Source organism: Canis aureus, chromosome 12, assembly GCF_053574225.1.
Source record: "Canis aureus isolate CA01 chromosome 12, VMU_Caureus_v.1.0, whole genome shotgun sequence".
Classification (NCBI taxonomy): domain Eukaryota; kingdom Metazoa; phylum Chordata; class Mammalia; order Carnivora; family Canidae; genus Canis; species Canis aureus.
Window position 1 is genome coordinate 18,401,348 of NC_135622.1, and position 21,902 is coordinate 18,423,249.

The 21,902-nt window shown below is 33.5% G+C and overlaps 1 protein-coding gene and 1 long non-coding RNA gene across 11 annotated transcripts in view; one reads left to right on the forward strand and one right to left on the reverse strand.

Annotated features, from left to right (window-relative positions):
- The window catches only part of LRRTM4 (leucine rich repeat transmembrane neuronal 4), a 698,247-nt gene that overhangs the window by 469,210 nt on the left and 207,135 nt on the right, over window positions 1-21,902 (reverse strand). The window lies entirely within an intron of this gene.
- LOC144280715 (uncharacterized) overlaps window positions 1-21,902 on the forward strand; it is a 106,144-nt gene that overhangs the window by 11,910 nt on the left and 72,332 nt on the right. Inside the window, exon 3 of one of the 8 annotated variants that reach the window (XR_013349117.1) lies at window positions 14,448-14,999. The exons of the other annotated variants lie outside the window; for them this stretch is intronic. This is a non-coding gene — a long non-coding RNA (uncharacterized LOC144280715). Of the gene's footprint in view, window positions 1-14,447; window positions 15,000-21,902 lie in introns of those variants that run through there. 8 annotated transcript variants of the gene reach the window in all.

Here is a 21,902-nt window from a genome sequence, read left to right on the forward strand (position 1 = left end):
ACCAGCTTCTGAAACACCTAATAAGTCACTTATTTTTAAATCTCAAAGCTATTTTTTATTACTGTGTTAAAAAAAAACACCTAACATTAAACATGAAATCTGTCCTCTTAACAATTTCTTAAGTGGATGATAAAGTACTGTGAATTAAGTGAACAACATTGTACAGAGGATCTCTAGAAAGTTTTCATCTTGAATGTCTGATGCTCTATATCCACTCAACAGCAACTTCCCCGTCCTCCTAAGCCAGTTCCTGCTAACCATCATTCTAGTTTCTGCTTCTATAAGTTCAACTATTTTAAATACTTCAAATAAGTGAAATCACACAATATTTTACTTTCTATGATTGGCTTATTTAACTTAGCATAATGTCCTCAAGTTTCATCCATGTTGAAGCATATGTGAGAATTTTCTATCTGTTGCTGACTAATATTTCATTTTATATATATGCACCATATTTTCTTCTTTTTAATTTAGCTTTTCCCCCTCGTGTATTGAGACAAAATTAAAATTTAATATTGTATAAAGATTAAGGTGTACAATGTAATGATTAAATATATATATATATATATATATATATATATATATATATATGTATCAAAATGATTACCACAATGAGGTTAGTTAACATATCCTTCACCTTACATAATTTCAACTTTAGTTTGTTACTTTTGTTATGGTAAGAACATTTAAAATCCACTCTCTTAGCAACACTCTAGTGGAGGATTCAATACTGTGAACTACTGTCATCATACTATTGGATCCCTTGAAGTAATTCCTCTTATAATTTCTTATATCCCCAGAACATATTCTACTTAAAAAGTTTGTACCCTTGAACCAACATTTCCCTATTTTCCCCAACTCTCAGCCTCTGGCAACAACCAATGTATTCTGTTTCTGAGTTGAGCGTTATTAGATTCTACATATAAGTGAGAACATACAGTAAGTGAGATCATACAGTATTTATTTTCCCCTAAACTATTTCACTTAAAATAAAGCCCTCAAAGATCATCTGTGTTGTTACAGATGTCAAAACTCATTCCCCCCCCCTGGCTAATTAGTACCTCATTTTGTATATATGCCAGATTTTCTTTTTCAATTAATCCACTGATGGGCACTTAAGGTTCTTTTCATTTCTTGGCGATTGTGAATAACATTTCAATGAACATGAGCATGTGATGATCTATTCAAGATACTGCTTTCAGTTCTTTAGGATAAATATTCAGAGGTGGAAATGCTGGAACATATGGTAGTTCTATTTTTAATTTTTGAGGAATCTCCACATTATTTTCCATCATGGCTGCAACATTTTGCATTCAAGGTTTCTCTCTAAGATTTCATCTATTTATTTATTTATTTATTTGAGAGAGAGAGAGCACGAGACAGAGCACATAAGTGGAGAGGAGGGGCAGAGGGAGAGAGAGAAGCTGACTCCCCGCTGAGCAAGGAGAAGGAGATGGGGCTTGATCCCAGGACCCCTGGATGAAAACTTGAGCCCAAAGCAAACAATCCACTGAGCCACTCAAGTGCCTTTACATTCTAGATTTCTTGACTAAAGCTTCCATAGATCACAATTTGGGCAATACTAGTGCTTTCTCATCTTGCTATCTTCAAACATCTACTGAAGAACTGTGAGCCACCATGTCTGAAATTTTGATTCGTTAATTAAACAAATTTATAAAGGTAAATTTAGAATTAGTAGGGGTGAAATAAGTTTCACATATCAACCTCTTATGTGGCCCAGCTTTGACCATGAAAAGACTGATTTGATTTGTGATTTAGGTAATAGGTTTGTCAATTTGCAACTGTTCCTAATTGCTAAGTTCTCATTAGGTGGGAAAAAAAAAAAAGCATGACAGAAATTATATATATTATATATCAGCATTAGCCTTTCAATTGTGGACAGGTACATGCAAATGGGTGAGATAGAACCCCTGACTTAGGTAACTTTTGTCATGCTCCATGAAATAGTTAAAAATAAAATGCAGATGAATTCTCAAACAACTTTTGATTGTTTATATACAACTTTATTCATACTGTCTTGTTTTGTTTTTAATAGAGTCTAGCCTTGTGTTGTTCCCTACATATGTAAAACAGTGTCTTGCAACTGCTTAAGTGGATTCTGATATTGTATTACTGTGTTCCTTTCTTTGTCCAACAAGTAAAACTCACCCTTTAGGAGTTTATAGATAATAGCTACTTATTGTCTGAGTTTTTCCCCGGGATATGTGTCACATGGGAAGAAGATATACCTATAGTAATGAATATATCAAAGGTGCACAAAATGGGGGCACCTGGGTGGCACAGTTGGTTAAACTTCTGGCTTCGGCTCAGGTCATGATCCCAGGGTCCTGGGATGCAGTCTGGCATCAGGCTCCCTGCTCAGCTCTCTCTCCCTCTGCTCCCCACCCCTGCTCGTGCTCTCACTCTCGCTCACTCTCTTTCTCAAATAAATAAGTAAAATCTTTTATTTAAAAAAAGGTGCACAAAAAAAAAAAAAAAAAAAATAAAAAAATAAAAAAATAAAAAAAGGTGCACAAAATAATCTATTAATAATTATCATAGTGTACTCCTTGTCCCAGGGAATAATATTCTATTAGTATTAGTTAAAGTCAGATGATTACATATCCTAGAAAAATCCAAGCTTATCTAAACTGATGAATTATACAGTTTTATTGCAAATGTTTAATGTTTTTCTCTTTCAATCTAATGTCTTTTCCTTATGAAAAGACAACTATATTTAAAATTCCATGTGGACAGGTGATATATTTATTCTTCTAAAATGTCAGCAAATCATTGAAATATGAATAGATACATAGTAAGCATGGTATGCGTTCTCGAGAGGCAGCCTGGGTGGCTCAGCGGTTTAGTGCCTCCTTCAGCCCAGGGCCTTATCCTGAAGACCTGGGATCGAGTCCCACATCAGGCTTCCCTGCATGGAGCCTGCTTCTTCCAATGCCTGTCTTTGCCTCTCTCTCTCTCTCTCTGTCTCTCTCTCTGTGTCTCTCATGAATAAATAAATAAAAATATGGGATGAGCACTGAGTGTTATTCTGTATGTTGACAAATTGAACACCAATAAAATAAATTTATTAAAAAAGTAAAAATAAATAAAAATAAAATAAAAATAAAAAATAAAAAAAATACGATCTTGAATAATCCCAATATTCCAAGCCAGATAGTCTCTGGCGCTGTCACTCCATTCTGCAGGTGATTAGGCACTTTTTCTGAAGATCCTATTCAAAGTTAATGATGAAGTCAGGAATGGAATTTGTTTCCTAAATCCTTCTGTGTTCTTTCTGCCCTAACATGGCACTTGCTTACACAATTTCACAGTAGTATGGATTTTAAGGAAATTAGAAAATGAAGAAATCAAGGGAAACTGAATGTTGATAATCTCAACAGTCCTTGAATTCTGCTTATCTACCACTAAACAGGCAATTCACTCAGAAGCTAGGGAAACCTTAATACACTCATCAAAGTCCTCTTTACAATTACAGAGATATTAAAGAAAGTGTCCAACAGTGAGAGGTGAATCTTAAGTAGTTTAAAGATTGCATTTAGATGATGAAGATAAGAGCAATAATACTTAATGCTACTATAGAGCCTTTATTCCTGGAGGCTCAGAGTATTTAACTAAAGGTCAAATGATATAAACCCCTGATAGCTACAAAACTAGGCTGAAAAACTTTATCTATTCTAATAATATTTTGTGGGGTTTTTTCTGCCCTTTTATTTTCCTGCAGTCGGCATTTCCAATACCTAGCCATGAGCATTCTAGCACAAATTTTCTTTAAAAAAATGGGGTTATTTTCAACTTGCAATAAAATGAAATGCCTTAGTGCCTTGTTAAATGACTGTTGAGAATAATTAAATCTATGTAAATTTAATTCCACCCCAACACAAAATTTTTAAAAATTCTATTTAGCCAATAGAAACATAAAAATATAGAAGCATGAGTAATTGCAAGCAAACATTACAAACATCCTGTAAGAAGGAGAAATACTAAAAAGAGGTCCTGATAGTCTAAAATAGAAGAGGACAAGCAAACACAAACTTTTAGATATTGTAAGCCTTGCAATTTTTGCCAAATACATATATCTCCATCTTCACAACATAGGATAAAACAAGCCCTACTGGGCGGCAACACTATAAAATGAATGTGAATCTATGCTTAAAGAAGTAACAGAGAAGTCTGCACTGCCAGACAAAATAAAACAAAATATTTTCCTTAAATATAAATAACAGTTTTCTTACATGAATTATATATGTCTAACTTTATATTTCATGGCACGTTAAACTGCCCTGGATGTGGTTGATAGGAAGATTATAATCTAATAAACTTTGGAAAGATTATAATCTTGTATATGGCAAACTTGTATGTTTCCTGCTATTGACAGAGAAGAAAGAATACTGTGAATCTGCTGAATTGAGGAATTGCTTCAGCCATGTAAACTCAGCTGGGGTATGGAAATCAAACTCAAGAATTTTGGATGCCTGGGTGGCTCAGTTGGTTAAGCATCTACCTTCAGCTCAAGTTATGATCCCAGGATCCTGGGATCGAGTTCCACATCAGGCATCCAGCTCCCTGCTCAGCAGGGACCTGCTTCCCCCTCTACCTCTCCACCTGCTTATGATCTTTCTCTATCTTTCTCTCCCAAATAAGTAAAATATTTAAGAAAAATTTAAAAATAAAATCTAGATTTTTTTAAGAAGTTAGTTAGTCTCTATTCTTCATACTGAATAACTTAGTAAAACAAAAAGTGTTTTTAAATGCATAAAACACAAGGCAGTCAAAGTTTGTTAATAAATCATTCTAAGTAATTTTTATGAATTGCTTTTAAGAGATGTTAGTTAAGAATTTTAATTTTAACTATTAATCATTACTCTTTTTAACTAAAAAATTATTTAAAATCATAATATCATAAAACTAATCTAATTAATTAAAAACATACTAAACATACTAAATGTTAACTAATATTTTGGCCTTTAAGCATCTGCTACTTTAACATTATATAAAACATAAATGATTTTTTCTCTCAACTGGCAGTTTTCCTTCACTATAAATCTCCACCTCCACCAATATATGTATATATATTGATAAAATACTCTGGCAAGAGAGAATGTCATATTATAGAAACTATGCAGTTGAGAGTTTCTATTTTAAATTAGTATCTCAATAAGAATCCCTAATTTAATCTAGACCAGATTTCATAAAAATACACATTAAGACAATGGGAGAAATTCTAACTAAAGAGATATCTCAGAATTGTCATTTTTTTTAGAAGTAAAAATGACATTAATTGAAGCTTATAGCCTACATAAAGGAAAATCTATTCAAAATTAATTGTTTTAATTTTTCCTGCCCAGTCGTATCTTTGACTCTCTATGTTGGCACAAGTGGGAAAAGCAGATGGAGAAAATCAATTAAAATGTGTTCATAGCTGCAATCCCCAAGCAAGACCTTGCCCATTGGATGAGTCAGTGCTAGTTATACAATGCAGCATCTATACACAGGCAAAGCCTGCATAGGTTACCCAGGAGCAAAAAAGGGAAAAATACTATGGAAATTCAGTAAGGGAACTACAGTTTGTTTTTGATTTGTTTGTTCTACACACTGTTTCAGAATATAGAGAACCAAGCAGTCATGGAAGAGAATGATACTATCTCAGAATAAGAGAGGAAATATTGTTAATATCTATTACAAACAAGGAGCTCTTCATAGCAACCCATCTTCTACACTGAAATCATGTATATACCTATATGTAAAATTTATCCAAAACACAAGTGTACAAAAAAGGGAAATCCATTCATATTTGAACACCGGACAAATCTGTTGTCTGTACATTCTTTAAGGATGAGTAAAAACAAAAGACAGAAAGCTACTAATAACTGGTCCTAATTTTTAGGAAAAAAGGAAAATAAAAGCTTCTTCATGATTTGGGGGACAAGCTTACCTTTGAATATGACTCAAAGGAAGCTTCAGAATGAAAACCCAGAAAACTGACATACCGAGTAGATAACAACAGAGCATGATACCCCATCAATCAGAAGCAGAGTATACAACACAATGAATAGTTTTAAAAAATTAGATAAAATAATAAATTTAAAAGAGAAACACAAAAAGGAGTAAAATAATTTAAAAATTAAATTAATTTTAATTAATTAAATTTTTTAAAAATTAATTTTTAAATGGAATTTCAATGTAATTTAGAGACAAATAACATATATAATGTTTAGAAAAATGGTAGAGAAAACAAATGTTTTTAAGAAGATAAAAATAAATTGAGAGAGAGTAGCGTAGATATGCTAAAGTGAACAGAATATGACAAGTTGATGTTTTCAAAGGGAAGATGAAAAATAAAAAGAACAGAAATGAAAAAGCAATGGCTTATTAGAAGAGAATATTCATAGACTATGAAAATTATTATACATACGGGCTTTAAGAATTCATTATTTTCTAGAGTAATATGTCTAATACATCAACATACCATTACAGTGTTTTTGACCTATTAAACACAAAGTCAAGGAAAAGGAAAAAAAAATAAATTAAAGGAATAAATATTTGTCTTCAAAATTTTACATTTCAATTTTTGTGGGTGGAGGTACAAAAATTAACTTATAAGTTATTACCACATTACTTATCTTTAACTTTGGGAAAGAAAAAACATAAAGACACAATGGATCAATAAATATGCTGCTTACCCATTAAAATAAAACATTATTTTCCATTTACGATATTTGGGTTTTTTAAAAGACTGATCGATTGACTTTAGAGAGAGAGGGATAATGTGGAGGGACAAGCAGAGGGAGAGAATCTTAAGCAGACTCTCCACTGAGCATAGAGACCCTATTAAGCAGATCTTACCACCCATGAGACCATGAACTATGCCAAAACCAAGAATTGGACGCTCAGCCAACTGAACCACTCAGATGCCCCTGCCATTTAAAATATTTGAAAATTAATAGTTATTTTCTGATACACAAGTACTTTTACAATATAATGTCAGAGCTTTCTTTTTTAAGTTACAACTCTTAGGTGTATTTATAGTTGTATCCTTTCATTAAAAAACAATACTACAGACAGTCCCTAACTTATGATGGTTTGATTTATAATTTTTTGACTTTACAGTGGTACAAAAGCAATATGCATTCAGTAGAAGCTGTACTTCAAACTTTGAATTTGGATTTTTGCCCAGTCTAGCAATTTGCAGTGTGAAACTCTCTCTTGTGATGCTGGGCAGCCGTAGTGAGCAACAGCTCTCATTTAGCCATGCCATCACAAGAGTCAACAACCTAAATACTTACCACCATTCTGTACCCATACATCCATTCTGGTTTTCAATTTCAGTACAATATTCAATAAATTATGGGAGATATGTCATACTTTATTTTATTTATTTATTTTTAATGATTTTCTTTATTTATTCATGAGAGACAGAGAGGCAGAGACATAGGCAGAGGCAGAAGCAGGCTCCCTGTGAGGAACTTGATATAGCACTTGATCCCAGGACCCTGGGGATCATGACCTGAGCCAAAGGCAGATGCTCAACCACTGAGCCACCCAGGCATCCCTGTAATAATTTATTTTAAAATAGGCTTTGTTATATAATTCTGCCCAACTGTAGGTAATATAAGTGTTCTGAGCATGTTTAAGGTAGGCTAGATTGAGCTATGATGTTCAGTAGGCTAAATGTATTAAAAGTATTTTTGACTTATGGTATTTTCAATTTATGGCAGATTTATCAAACATAACCCCATTGTAAGTCAAGGAAGATCTATATATACATGAACTGGAATGGAACTTGCCCAGTACGACCAAGATGTGAAGAGGTTTTCACAGAGTGGTAGTAGTATCATGCATTTTTTCTTCAGTTCTTTTTTTCCCCCTTGCTATAATAAAATATCTTAATTCAGGCACTAATACAAAATAGATGTTTTTATTTTCAAAAGGAAAATTTGAAAGATAATGAATTTATAGCCCTGACATTTCTAAACTTGTGTACAAAAACAGTTTGTTAAGTGACTGTACTCCTCATTAACTACATATTTACACTTAAATTGAAACATTAATGCTTGCGTTATATGCTATGCGATTACCATAATCCCTGGAGCTACTATCATAACCCTGATTAACATTTATATTAACCATGAGCTTCATAATGCACAGTTGACAAAGAAACTTGTGTTGTTGTTTTTTAAATCTCATGCTAACAATAACGCTTGCAGGATCAAGAAGGTATGTTTGTGTTCTGAGGAATTGCTTGGTGGGCAATCTTGGTTACTACTGACAACTTGGATTCTGGGGCTTATACTCAGGCCTATTTTTGTCTCCAGAGTGGGCATGCTAGTTGAATTTCTTATTTAATGAATATACAGTAAGATGTTTTCTATTAAGTTCTGTTTGAAATAAGAACATTCCAGAGTTTAAAAACTCTGAGGTAAATCTTTATTTACTATGAAGAACCACACAAAATTAATCTCTTTTGCCATTTTCCATATTTCTCAAAAGAGTGTTCCTTTATCCTTTCTTTTGGTCATTTGCTCCTAGCTAATTTATCTCTTACTCCTAAAGGGAAAACTCATGAAAAACTTCCAGGAGGAATTACTGTCTGATGGTAATATTAAGAGGGGTTTTATTTCTTATTGGTTGACTTTGTTTGCTTAATTTTTTTAATGCTTTGTAAGCAATCTTAAATATTTTGTGAACCAAAACAGTGTGGAAATTAATGAAAACATATACAAGGCTGGAAGGGGGATCTTAAACTGTGTGATTCATTAGACACAATGCAGCAGATGAAAATCCCAGTCGACATAAATGTGGATGCACTATCAGTCGCAGTAATTATTAGGTGATACATTTTCCAGCCATCATATGCTATGTTCAAGAGAGGTTAACATGTACTTTACAACTTTCCTTGGATACTTGAATTCATCCACAACGGTGACCTATTGCTTTCAAAGTCCAAGCTCAAGAATTAGCACCTGAATCCCTTTACCATATGCCCTACCTATAATTCTTGCTTTCTTTTCTTCTTGCCTTCCCTACAGTATCAGGATTTCTTAAATGTTCCAGCCACACTCACTTACTTACAGTTCTTAGAATTTGTGTTCCATACTTCACTTGCTCCCCAAAATGTCTATTACTCCTGAGTTGCCAATGATCAGGAGCTCTGGCAAACTTCTATCTCAGTTCAACAAAACCTTCATACAGTAGGACATTACTACTTGGCTACAGGACCCCTTTTAGCCCAGCGCAGGTATAACTCCAGATCCATCCAACTGAGTAAGGTAGGGATGGCACCCTATTCAACAGTGTGTCCCCAGCAGATGGAGTTTAATAGCTGCCATAAATTTTCTTTAATACTAAGAAAATTATTTGACATTTTATTATACAGGTGGGAGATTGAAATAAAACTGTAGTTATGTTAATAGGGATAGGACTATACCTCCCCATTAAGCATACTATGGTCAACTAAAATTGTGGTACAACCCGAACAGTTTGAAATGAAATGTGGAGTTTTGTGAGTTAAAAATAAAGAGTGCCGGGATCCCTGGGTGGCGCAGTGGTTTGGCGCCTGCCTTTGGCCCAGGGCACGATCCTGGAGACCTGGGATCGAATCCCACATTGGGCTCCCGGTGCATGGAGCCTGCTTCTCCCTCTGCCTATGTCTCTGACTTTCTCTCTCTCTCTCTGTGACTATCATAAAAAAAAAAAAAAAAGAGTGCCATAAAATAATGTTAAAAGAATAGAAAATAGAAAGTCAACAAAGATCTTAGTATTAATTTATACTATTGGTTCCTCAAATTCTACGTTGTCTATTTTTGATATACTCTTAATTCAAAAATACAGTTCAACTTTTAAGAATCCATGAAATGATAATTTTGTTTATTTTTAAATGGGTATTTTATTTACTTCCAATGACATCAACTTAAATGATTGCCAGCAAAGATCAAAAGCCTAAAAGTATCATAACACGATTCACATATAAATACTTAGCAGAGTTTCTGTATGCATCAGAATTTTAGATAAGAAAAAAAAATTGAAAAGAAGAAGAAAATGAGCAAACCTATATCAAGTAGTCATTATATTTTAGCATGTGGCCCATATTTTTCTATTTAATAAGTCTTAAGCTGTTATTTCCTTTTTCTTTTGAATTCTCAAATAAAAATTCAACTCCATTACATTATTTCTCTAAAACACATAGCCAGTTAGAGTTGGAAACTTAATCCAGACCACACACCTTTAAATTCAGTATGCTTTTTAAATATACTTATATTGTATCAAAAGAATTTTCTTTTAGTTTTGTATCAAACCACTGCATTGAGCTTGTAAGCTTGATTCCTTTCCTTTCCAAATTCTCATGTAGGAGATATAGAAGATATAGGAAAATAAGACACTCTGCATGTGGAACCAAATTGTAGAATTAGAAGAGAAAAATGTAGAACCAAATGTAGAATCAGTAGGGGAAAAAAAAGACACCAAGTAAGAAATTGTAGAATCAAAATGTAGATTCAAAGTAGAACCAAAATATAGAACCAAAATGTAGAATTCGAAGGGGGAAAAAAGTCAGCAAATAAGAAATTGAGGAATTTTCCCAAGGTATAGCAAAAATGGGATCCAAATGAGAATAGTAGCAATTATGACCAAAAGATAATGAGCTAAAATTTTGGGGAACTTATTTTTTTCCAAATGAAAACACATACAAGACAGAAAGAAAAATACTAAACGATAATTCATAATGCCAAGCACTATGACAATTACATATCTCATGTCATTAAAAGAAAAAGCAGAGAAGGGGATAAGTGGAGAATTTTTCCAGAAATCCATATAATAGAAATTTGGAGATACCCAAAAAATGAGATAGATGTCTGTTAACGTGAAAATATGAATACTGTAATTGACACACTCTTGATCAAGATATAAATAAGCACAGGTTAAGTTTACTACATATGTCATATGGAATTTTGAGAGGCAAACAAGAAAGAATCAGAAATGGAAGAAAAGAATGAATATTTATGCAGAAGAATGTCATGATTGATCTTTCTAGTGCTTATTCACATTTATACTCTTTTTGGATATATGGAAGGAAAGCACTTCTCCATCACTTGGTGTTATGTCACTAACTGTGGCTAATGAACTATGGCCAAATAATTTAATTGCTGGTGTGGATCCCTGCAGCACTACTAGCCCATTTTCTGTAATGGTAAAACTCGATACCTCACAATGACATGGTGGAACTTCCGCCAGCCTAGGATCCCTGAGGGACTAAGGGAAGCAAACCTTTCCATTGAAAAGTATGGAGTATAAGGGAAAAGTGTTTTAACCCACTAAAATTTTGTTTTGCTATTATCATAGCCTAGAGTAGTCAAGGAATGTGTGCTTATGCCACATACCTTTATATCACATATGCATACATATGTGTGTGTCTGTGCATGTGTGTGTGTATCAAAAACATTAAATTCTTCCTTATTTCTGGATGGTAAACATTTATGCTATTTTATCATTATTCTTTGTTTTTTGTTTTTTGTATTTTTTTTTGGTAAATGCAATCAGATGGCATACACTACATGTAGAATAACTTATTCAATTAGTAAAGAGTGGCTGATTTTTGGAGAAAAAATAAGGCGGGCAATGGTTCTTGAATATTTGCTTTCCATCTATATCATGAGCCATATTTATAATAAATTTATCAAGTATAGAATACCTGTGATTCCCTGTTACAATAAAAATTAGAATATATCTAATTTTCAGAGATATTAAGAATCCATGCATTTGGTAAACCTGTTCATTTATAAACTAAACATTTTATCTTAGCACTTGGAAGGATGATGACAGTAAGCAGTATCAGTAAAGAGAAGGGTTAATAAACACAACCTTTTTCTGTTTGACAAGATGTTGGAATAACAAAAGTAGATATAAAGCTTAAAGACAGTCTTATATATGTCTTCAAAACCTAACTACATGGAATTTATCTTTTGAGTGAGCAGGAGAGTGCACATTAATGTATACCAGCGAGACACTTTTCTTGTCCTACTTGTAACAAGACTCCAGTGTGACCTGAATGGCTCCCTAGTGCTTGGATTTATATTCTTCTCAGAGGCATTGGATATTGTATTTCACTACAAAGAGCTAAAAACATTGCAATCATTATTTATAAATCTTTTAGAAAAATGCATTTTCTTAGCAGCAACTATGGCAACAGGGAACTGGAAATGACACTGGAAAAGAATGGAGCTCAGTTGCAGTGGGTAATGCACGCAGGATTTATATTCTACCAACATCTATATTTTAAAACTGGAAAAACCTAAACAAATATTTGCTAGATATAATTATTTTCTATATTTAGTCCATGTATTCCACTTAACTAACTTTTAAATGCTGTAATAGGAAATACATTTACTTAATCTTCATGAAAAATACAGATATAAAATGACTCCAGATGATCGAAATTGTCTTATTTCTAAGGTACAGTCAACTTTACATATTTGTAATAATATTAGCATTTCTTTTCCCTTTCCTAAAGATTAATTTGAGGGAGAGACTGTATGCATGCAGGCGGGACATGGGGGGATAGAGGGAGAGAGATAATCACAAGCCGACTCCTCGCTGAGTGTGGAGCCTGACACGGGGCTCAGTTACCTGACCTCGAGCTCATGCCTCAGAGGCTCAGCCAGCTGAGCCACCTATGCACCCCACAATAATTATAGCATTTCTAATCACAGTGCTTGTCTTATTGTCACTCATAGATTTAATAAACTATTTCTAGATTGAAGATACGGTCCTTCTTTACAAGTGTTAATTGAAGCAAATGTGATTTTTTAAAATCTTTTACATATTATTTAAGCATATACCTGTGGTACCCTCTTATATTCCATTAGACACCGAAGTAGTTTATTTCTTAGCAATTGTTGAGTATTCTTGTATGGATCAGCACTGTCAGGGCCATGTTAACAGGTTTAGGCAGGGTCCTCCTCCAGGAATAATACTGACTAATTAATATAACCCATTATATGACTTCACCATTATTGTATCAGTTTGTTAGGTCAACCAAAAGATTAGTACATACTGGGTTTAAACCACAGAAATTTATCTTTTAACAGTTCTGGAGGTTAGAAGTTCAAGATTAAGGCATTTTTCAGCAGGGCTGGTTGCTCCTGAGGGTTATGAGAGAGAATCTGTTCAGGGCCTCTCTCATCAAGTGATCCTGGGAATCAGCATCAAAGAGAGGGTTCTCCACCCTCCAAGCTTCGTCACAACCCTACCAGGGAATGGAAATTTCTCCAGTATTCTGGCATTCTGGCATTGTTAAATCCTGGGGGCTTTTTTGTTTGTCTGTTTTTGCTACATATTGCCTTTGCATTTATATGGAGATTTTTCCTCAAATATTTCAGATGTCATAAATGGACTGCAGAAATCCTTTCCTTCTCTTTATATTTAAAAATTATCTTTTGCATGAGTCTTGTAGCATAGTAAATAAAAAGAACAAACAGTTTGATATATGTAGGTCTATAAAAAATTTGCTAAAATGTCATGAGATTGGTTACTTGATATGCAGAAATCGATCTAGTTATTCTATAATTACCACATTTTGTTTCATATCTGAGAAGGTTAGTACTTTCCATTTAGGGGTATTATCTATAAAGGGAGAGGAGAAAGAGAAAACTATGGACAGACTTGAGAAGGTTGATCTTAGGGACCTTGCTCAAACATGGACCAGCCAGTGTTTTCTTCTTTTCTTCTCTCTTTCTGTATCTTGGGACCCAGAGATTAAGCAAGCCTGGCTTGTTCGTTGATCTATACCTAGGAGTTCTTCTCCTACCAAGCTTAGCTATGGTCTTTTCAGAAGCCCCTAGATGCTGTCCCTGAAGGCATTCATACCAAGGATTCTTAGATTTTTTTATTGTTTTAATTACAGAATAAATAGAACAGAACTTTAGAATAAATTAATAATAATATAATGAGGGAAGTTTTTTGCTTGAGTATTATCCCTACTCTTAATCGATTAAGTATAGGTTCTCCCAATTAAGTATAGGTTATCCAAACTAACAATATCTTGTAATTACAGTGCTACATTAGGACTGACACAAGATCATGTGGTCCAAAATTTACACAACTAAAAAGAAAATAAACTGCTTCTTTTTCTCTCTTTTATCAAATCTTGTATCATTCCCCAAAGAAGGTTGAATTTCTTTTTTTGTTGGTTCAAGCTTTTATTTAAATTCTACTTAGTTAACACATAGTGCAATGTTGGTTACAGGAGTAGAATTTAGTGATTCATCCCTTCATGTAACTCCCAGTGCTCAACACAAGTGCCCTCCTTAATCCCTATCATCCACATAGACATCCTCCACCCACATGCCTTCCGGCAACCCTATTTGTTCTCTATAGTTAAGACTATCTTATGATTTGCCTCCCCCTCTCTCTTTTCCTTCTCTAATTATACACAGAACCATATGGAATTAAGTATGATGGATAAACATGTGACCTGTATGAAATTCAAAGAGAAGAAAGCATATTTTACCTTTCAAAAGATAATCCAAAATCAAGAGACAAGTGAATTGATTGGACATTGAGAGTAACATTGCCTAGAGTTCTACAAGGACCTATTGTCAAAGGAAGACAATCTAATTAAGATGGACAAGTGTCTAAAAAATTATTTCACATGAAACCACTAAGAAAATGTTTAAATCATTTCTCAGACTTTGCTTCCGACTTAATGGAATCCAAGGATGGATATTTTCTGGAAATTCTGGAGATAATTTTTATACAAAGCCAAAATTGAAAAAAACAACATGATAGTTAATAAACCAAAATCATGAACTAAGAATGCATTGGCCAATTGTCTCCACAATTTAATATCATGAAGTTTACAACTAATCTTTCATTTATCAAAGTGTTTGTTACTATCATTATGGAGGAAAAAATAACTTGAATAAAATGAATACCATTTTTGTATTCATTTTTCCAATAAAAATGGAATTTTCTTGCACTGTAAACTATTATCCTGCCTCTCTATTAATTGTAACTCTAACCTAACAGTGCTAAGCATTTATTATTGATTAAGGTCTATGAGCAGCATCTAAAATGATTTCTAAAACATACAGAAGATGTTGTATAAAAATGTTTGTATAGAGGTGCCTCAATGGCTCAATTGGTTAAGCATCTGATTCTTGGTTTCAGCTCAGGTCATGATCTCAGGGTCCTGGAATCAAGCCCTGCATTGGGCTCTGTGCTCAGTGTAGAGTCTGCTTCTCCCTCTCCCTCTGCTCCTCCTCTTGTGTTATTTCTAAAAGAAATAAATAAAATATTTAAAACAATGTTTATGTAGAACATTATAGAAAAATGTTCAGACAATGTATAAAAATGTTCTTTTAATCAAATAAAGGGATATTTCCAATGCAGCTGAAGTACAACTTAAGAAAAGAAATATAAGAATAACTAAAATTTTAATATAACCCCCTATATGGCTGTTTGCAACAATTAGAACCAGCTTTGTTGAGAAGAGAAATGCACAACGGTTCTTTCTACTTGTCATTTATATATATACTGATCACAATTACATTTACTTCATTACCACATTACATATGGTGAAAGATAATTTCAATTTCATAACAATTCATAGAAGATTCCTAAACTATAAACTTCAAAATTTAGTCTCATGACTGGAAGAACTGGAATACTATTTCCTTTTCATATGGTAAGTAGAATATTTGCTACTTTCAGTCATCTATTTCTAAAATTGTGTGCATGAAAAATAAAAGCCTATCTAAGAAAAACCCTCCCACTATCCATTGTAAAATACCCTAAGACTCTAAAAGGTGGGCAAGGGTTCCTTGGGTGGCCCAGCAGTTTGGCACCTGCCTTTGGCCCAGGGCGCGATCCTGGAGACCCAGGATCGAATCCCACATCGGGCTCCCGGTGCATGGAGCCTGCTTCTCCCTCTGCCTATGTCTCTGCCTCTCTCTCTTTCTCTCTCTGTGACTATCATAAATAAATAAATAAATAAATAAATAAATAAATAAATACACTTTAAAAGGTGGGCAAGAAATCTAGAGGAGTTTATTCATTATAACTTATTGAAAAGACACACTTCTAATCTCTCAAAGAAAACATGTTGACAGTTATATGGAAACATAACAACACATTGTCACCAAATGTAAGGATATGTCAGATATTGTTGATTCTTTAAAGTTTATTTGAAATACATGTAGTTTATCACACTACTTAAAAGCGATGTCTTCTAGAAAACACTGGGTTACTTTATATCTAATTTGTAGAAATGATTATTCACAAGCCTTCTTCTTTCATCAGAGCTATTACAACTAGCACACCTATACTAATCTTTCAGTTCTACTATTAGAAGAAAATAGAAATATTCTAAACTTTGGTTGGATTTCATAAATATATTTATATAAAAGACAGGGGACAAAATATTAAGTATTAAGACAACTTAGCATTATATCCTAGAATTGTGGCTGAGGGTCTATCAAAGATTAGATGGGTATTTTGGGGCTAATTTGCTGAACATGTGGCTCAATTCTTCATTTGTAATATAGAGTGTATAATAAATAACACATAGGGTTTTAGTGAAGAATAAATTATAACAACAATGTGTTCCATTTAATATAGCATCTACCACAAATAAAGTTCTCAATTATTGGTTGCTACTGCTGTTGTATGTAAATCAGATACATACAACATGCATGCATATCATCACTTATTGGTTAATCACTACTCCTTATAAAAGGACTTGACACATATATTTAATGTGCACATTCATATGTTCATTTTGTGCTTATCAATTAACCTTGAAATGAACATCAGCATCCTCAGGCTTTATAGTTAAAAATAGTAATACATACTGAGTTAAAAGGCAGATGTAAATCATAATGACAATCTAATCGTAGCAAATGAAAAAGCACTTTGACTCTACATAGATGGACTTAAAAAAAAAAGATATAAAGCCATACAATTTTCTCTTTTAAAGCTACTTGGGGGCAGCCTGGGTGGCTCAGCGGTTTAGCACTGCCTTCAGCCCCAGGGTGTGATCCTGGAGACCTGGGATCAAGTCCCATGGTCAGGCTCCCTGCATGGAGCCTGCTTCTCCCTCTGCCTGCATCTCCGCTCTCTCTCTGTGTCTCTCATGAATAAATAAATAAAATATTTAAAAAAAATAAAGCTACTTGGACTTTTTGGTTTGTCGAGGATTAACAGTACAAATATAAACCTATCATAAAACACTCCTTATACATTTTCAATGTACTCTGAAAAAGATAATTCATGAAATTTTTAACATTACTTATTCTCTTTAACATATTTATGCTAGTTTGCAGAACAATGGATAACGTTTATGTTTTTAATTTTAAAACCAGTGAATGTTGAGAATTTCTAATTTTTAGTTTATATGATAAAGTCATTAAATTTGAAAAACATAACACCATAGCTAAAGAAATAAATTATTGCCAAGAAGAACATAAGTAGGCACAACTAGCATGATATATTATCAGAAAGCATTTAATAACTAAGGATGATGTTCAATGAGGTTTTGCTCTGGAAAGCTGTATGTCCCAGAAAGATTCTTTTATGTCATTATGTCATATAGACTATATCAAGTACTAGTAACTACTAACAAAATGTAATACTGCACAAATTACCAGAGCCATCCTTTTTATTAACATAACTTTATGAAAAATAAGAAAGCTATGGCTAAAACTATCATATTAATATCCTTCTGAGATTTAAACTATAATTGCAGTCACTTTTATTTTGTCCAAGGAGATACATGAGGAATGTAAGAGACAGCTGGCAATCCACTCATGTAATTATATTTTTCATTATGTTTCAATTGTTAGGCAGAATTTTTGCTAATAAAACTGAAAATGAACAATATTAAACTTGGTTATTCTTATGTCACAGAGAGACTCTAACACAGGGTAAAAATGGCATATTGTGTTCTGTGATCTCTGCTCAAAGCTTATTTATAACATGGAGAAGCTAAAGAAACACAAGAAATAAAAGTTAAGACCTTGCCTAGCAACAGCTCAAAAAATGAAAGCTATGGACGATTCACCAGAAATGAGAAAAGGTGAAATCATTTAAAAACTATTTTAGACATAGTTTCTCAGTTTTGAAGTCATCTAGGTAGAAAAAGATTGCTAAGCAAAACTGAGCTCATTTTCCATGCATCAGAGGAGCGACTGAGGAATAGATAAAAATAAAGACATACTTTTCTAGTCATCACTGCAAGCTCACATCAAGGCAGTAAAATTTCCATCAGAAATAATCAGGAATGAAATCCACATTTAAAGCAATAAAATGTGAATCTAATACAAAAATAAAGAATTTGTCTCACAATACTATTCAGTTTTGATTCCACATGGCATCATGAGATCACTCCTCTTTTTGTTTATTTCAAGAAATAGTAGGAAATCTAAACTTTATTTTAAAATTTAAATAGTTTGTCATATATACTTATTTTTTTAGATTTTTATTTTTGTTTATATTTGAAAGAAAGCATGAGTAGGAGGGGCAGAGGGAAAAAGAACCTCAGGCTGACTGGGCACAACATCATTGAAATGTTGATTTCTTTCCAATTAGATCTCAAGATCATTAATAGTGGGACCCCAAGTTTTCCTCTCAAACAGCTATGATATAATGAAAACAAAAAGAGTTTTAAAGTCAGGATATGCTATTCGTATTGTTGTGAGGATTAAATGAAACAATACTAGTACCTAACACTTTATTGGGCAAGGGATGTATTCTCAATAAATATTTGCTTACTTGTATTCTGATTTGTAATATCCCATGGGAACTTATTCAATAGTAGAAGGGACCTGTGTTAGCAGTAACAGGTGGAATTGCTACAAGTTATTCCAACACCCTTGATGAGATTTCTGCAGTAGTTTTGAGTAAAACATCTATATACACATCCCTTCTTAGGACTGTGGAATGAGTTTGGGGGGATTACTATCAAAGAAATATCCGGATATATCTGGGTGGCTCAGCGGTTGAGCGTCTGCCTTTGGATCAGGGGGTAATCCCAGGGTCCAGGATCAGGTTCCGCATTGGTCTCCCTATGGGAAATCTGCTTCTCCCTCTGCCTGCGTCTGTCCTTCTCTCTCTGCCTCTCATGAATAAATAAATAAAATCTTAAAAGAGAGAGACAGAGGAAGAGAGAGACAGAGAGAGAGAGATTAGGGAAAGGATGGGACAGGACCACTTTGTATGGAAATGATGGTAGGGTAATACAGTCTGTCTTAATAAATCTAGTCTTTGGCTGAAAAGCCACTATGCCTGACAGCGGTGGGAGAATAAAAGGGAGAAACAACTCTCAGAAGCTTCTAGGTACTGAGTAAAGTAGGGTAGATATGCTAGGCTCTGTCACTCTTCAGGCTCTGTTTTCCTGGATGACTGCAATGCTGTCTATCTGCCTGCCCCCTTTATAACATTACCAGGGAAAATATAAACCTGAAAGTTTCAGTCACCTTCTTAAAACTCTCATGTCTTTTCTTCCTTAGAATAAAGTAAAAATTGTCACAGATTGGTAGGTATGTATTTTAAAGTAGATTTGATTGAAGTCATCAAACTTTAGCACAGAAGGCAGTTGTAATTCATATTTCCAAGAAGACAAAATCTTCTATATAGAGATAGAGATAGAGAAGAAAGACAAGTGATGAATAGGAATAAGTATGCCCACTGTGACCGCTGGGATCTTACCATGGTCTGACTGGTGGCTCAGGCTTTTTCACATACAGGTTAGTATCCTGAAGTCCATACCTCTCTAACCTCAACACTCTTACCCCAGTGCTGATCCTGTGATAAACACTCAACAAAAATTTGCTAAATGAATGAAATGAGTTCCAAAAGAAGTGAATTCCAAGTTTCAGAATACAGAAGGAAAAAGCGTCAAGTTTAGTGGCAAGTGGTCCATAATCTAGGCTACTCTAATGGAACTACTTTTATCCATGAAATGAGTGAGCATGAATGAAAAAAGAAAAAAAAAAGTCAAATGATATACTTGAAAAATTCTTGAGAGTTAGTATGAATAGAAGCCAGAAAAATTAGGGAATGATAGCTCTTGCCTCTCTGGTTTATTACAATGGCTATCAGACTGTGGGTACTAATGCCACAATAACTAATAATCGTGTTAATATACTAACTGTCATACATGGAGCAAATAGCAAATAATTGGGCATTATACTCAGTGTTTTCCCAACATTATCTCATTTACTCTTTAAAATAACTTTGTAGAAATGGTATTATTTTGTCCTTTTCACATATATATAAACTGAGGCTCGGACGATTATCTTAGGTCACACAGTTGTACCTAGTGTAGCCAGGATGCAAAGAATGCCTTTCTGACTCCAAACCTTAATATGGTATATTAGATTTTGTTAAAACAATGTCTTTTAAGTTCTCTTTATAATATACCAAGAAATATGTAGTCTAAATTAACGATCCTTTTATTCATTCATAATGGATTAATTATCATACTAGGAGCATCATGTTATGTACATATATAAAAGAAAGGAACATTTGTAATGCACATCAATCTCTGAGAACACTGAACTGTATAAACTAAGGTTGAAAGATATGCATAAAACTCAATTATTTGAGATTATTTTATTGCTGTTTACCTCTTATCAAATTTCTTATATTTTTATGTTATAAATGCAAATCATGTATACTAACTAAAAGGCATATTGTAAATGCTTTCGAAATTATTGAGAACATGTTTAAAAGTGTGCTTGAACTTCATTTAAATTCTCAAACCCTGCAAATACTAATCTGACTACCTTTTTTCTAACTTCACCCATCTCAGAGACAAAGTTTCAATACAGGTAATGGCTAAAACAATTTATTGTGAAACCAAATATTTTGTAGTAAACTTCCTTCTCTATCTTGCTTCTCGTTTTTTAAAACTAGTGCCTGAAAATGGTTTGAAAGTTTATATACATTTTGCTAAATGAAGTGCTTTAGGCACTAGCAATTTGAGGTGCTTAATATTCAACAGGCATCGTCTTAAAAGTCAATGCATGTTTTAAAATTTTCATTGCATATCCATGTGTTATTGCCGAGCTCTTAAAAATCATTGCTTTGTTATGCTACTAAAAGTTGGCAAGATGACTTTTTCCTATAATACCTTCAATTTAAAGTAAAAAATGGTGGATGTTGTGTTTTCTGAAAACTGTGCAAACTGATATGCTTAAATGTATGACCAGAATGATCTCTTTCATGCTCTCATCTAAACCCCTTATTCTAAGCTTCTAAAAATATATCTATAAAGTCATTACCATTGATTCAGTATAGATTATTTTGAAAGTATACATAAGTCAAAATAATATCATGTGGTTATATTTGTCTGTGGAAAATGGATCACATCATTTGAAATCTCTATTTCCCTTAATCTTAACCATATGTGATGACCCTGTGTCCACATCTACATCTTCTTATTAATGGTTGCATATTACCCATTGTACAGATGCATCATAATTTGTTTATTCAGTCTCAGATATTGGGATATATGTTCAACTGGGTTCAATTACTCAAAATCTTCATCAATTCTGTACTTTTTGATCATACATAACATATATTATTTTAAGCAAAATTGCCAGGTGAAATGCCAGGTATGATTTTTAAAAAGAACTTTAGTATGCATTACTTTTGTGATATATTAACTAACAAGAGAAATAAATTTTGTACCCTTTTGCATCCTGCAGCATCTGACAGGTCACTTAACAATGACAGCTTGCAGGGACAATAGCTCACATCAGGATGGTCTGTAGTCTCCTTGCAATAGTTCTACTGCAATTTACCATGGGTTTCAGATATTCCTGATCAGCCTTGTGTTGCAAAACCTTAAACTTGATAGTTTCCATTAAGTCACACCTGAGGCGTTGGGA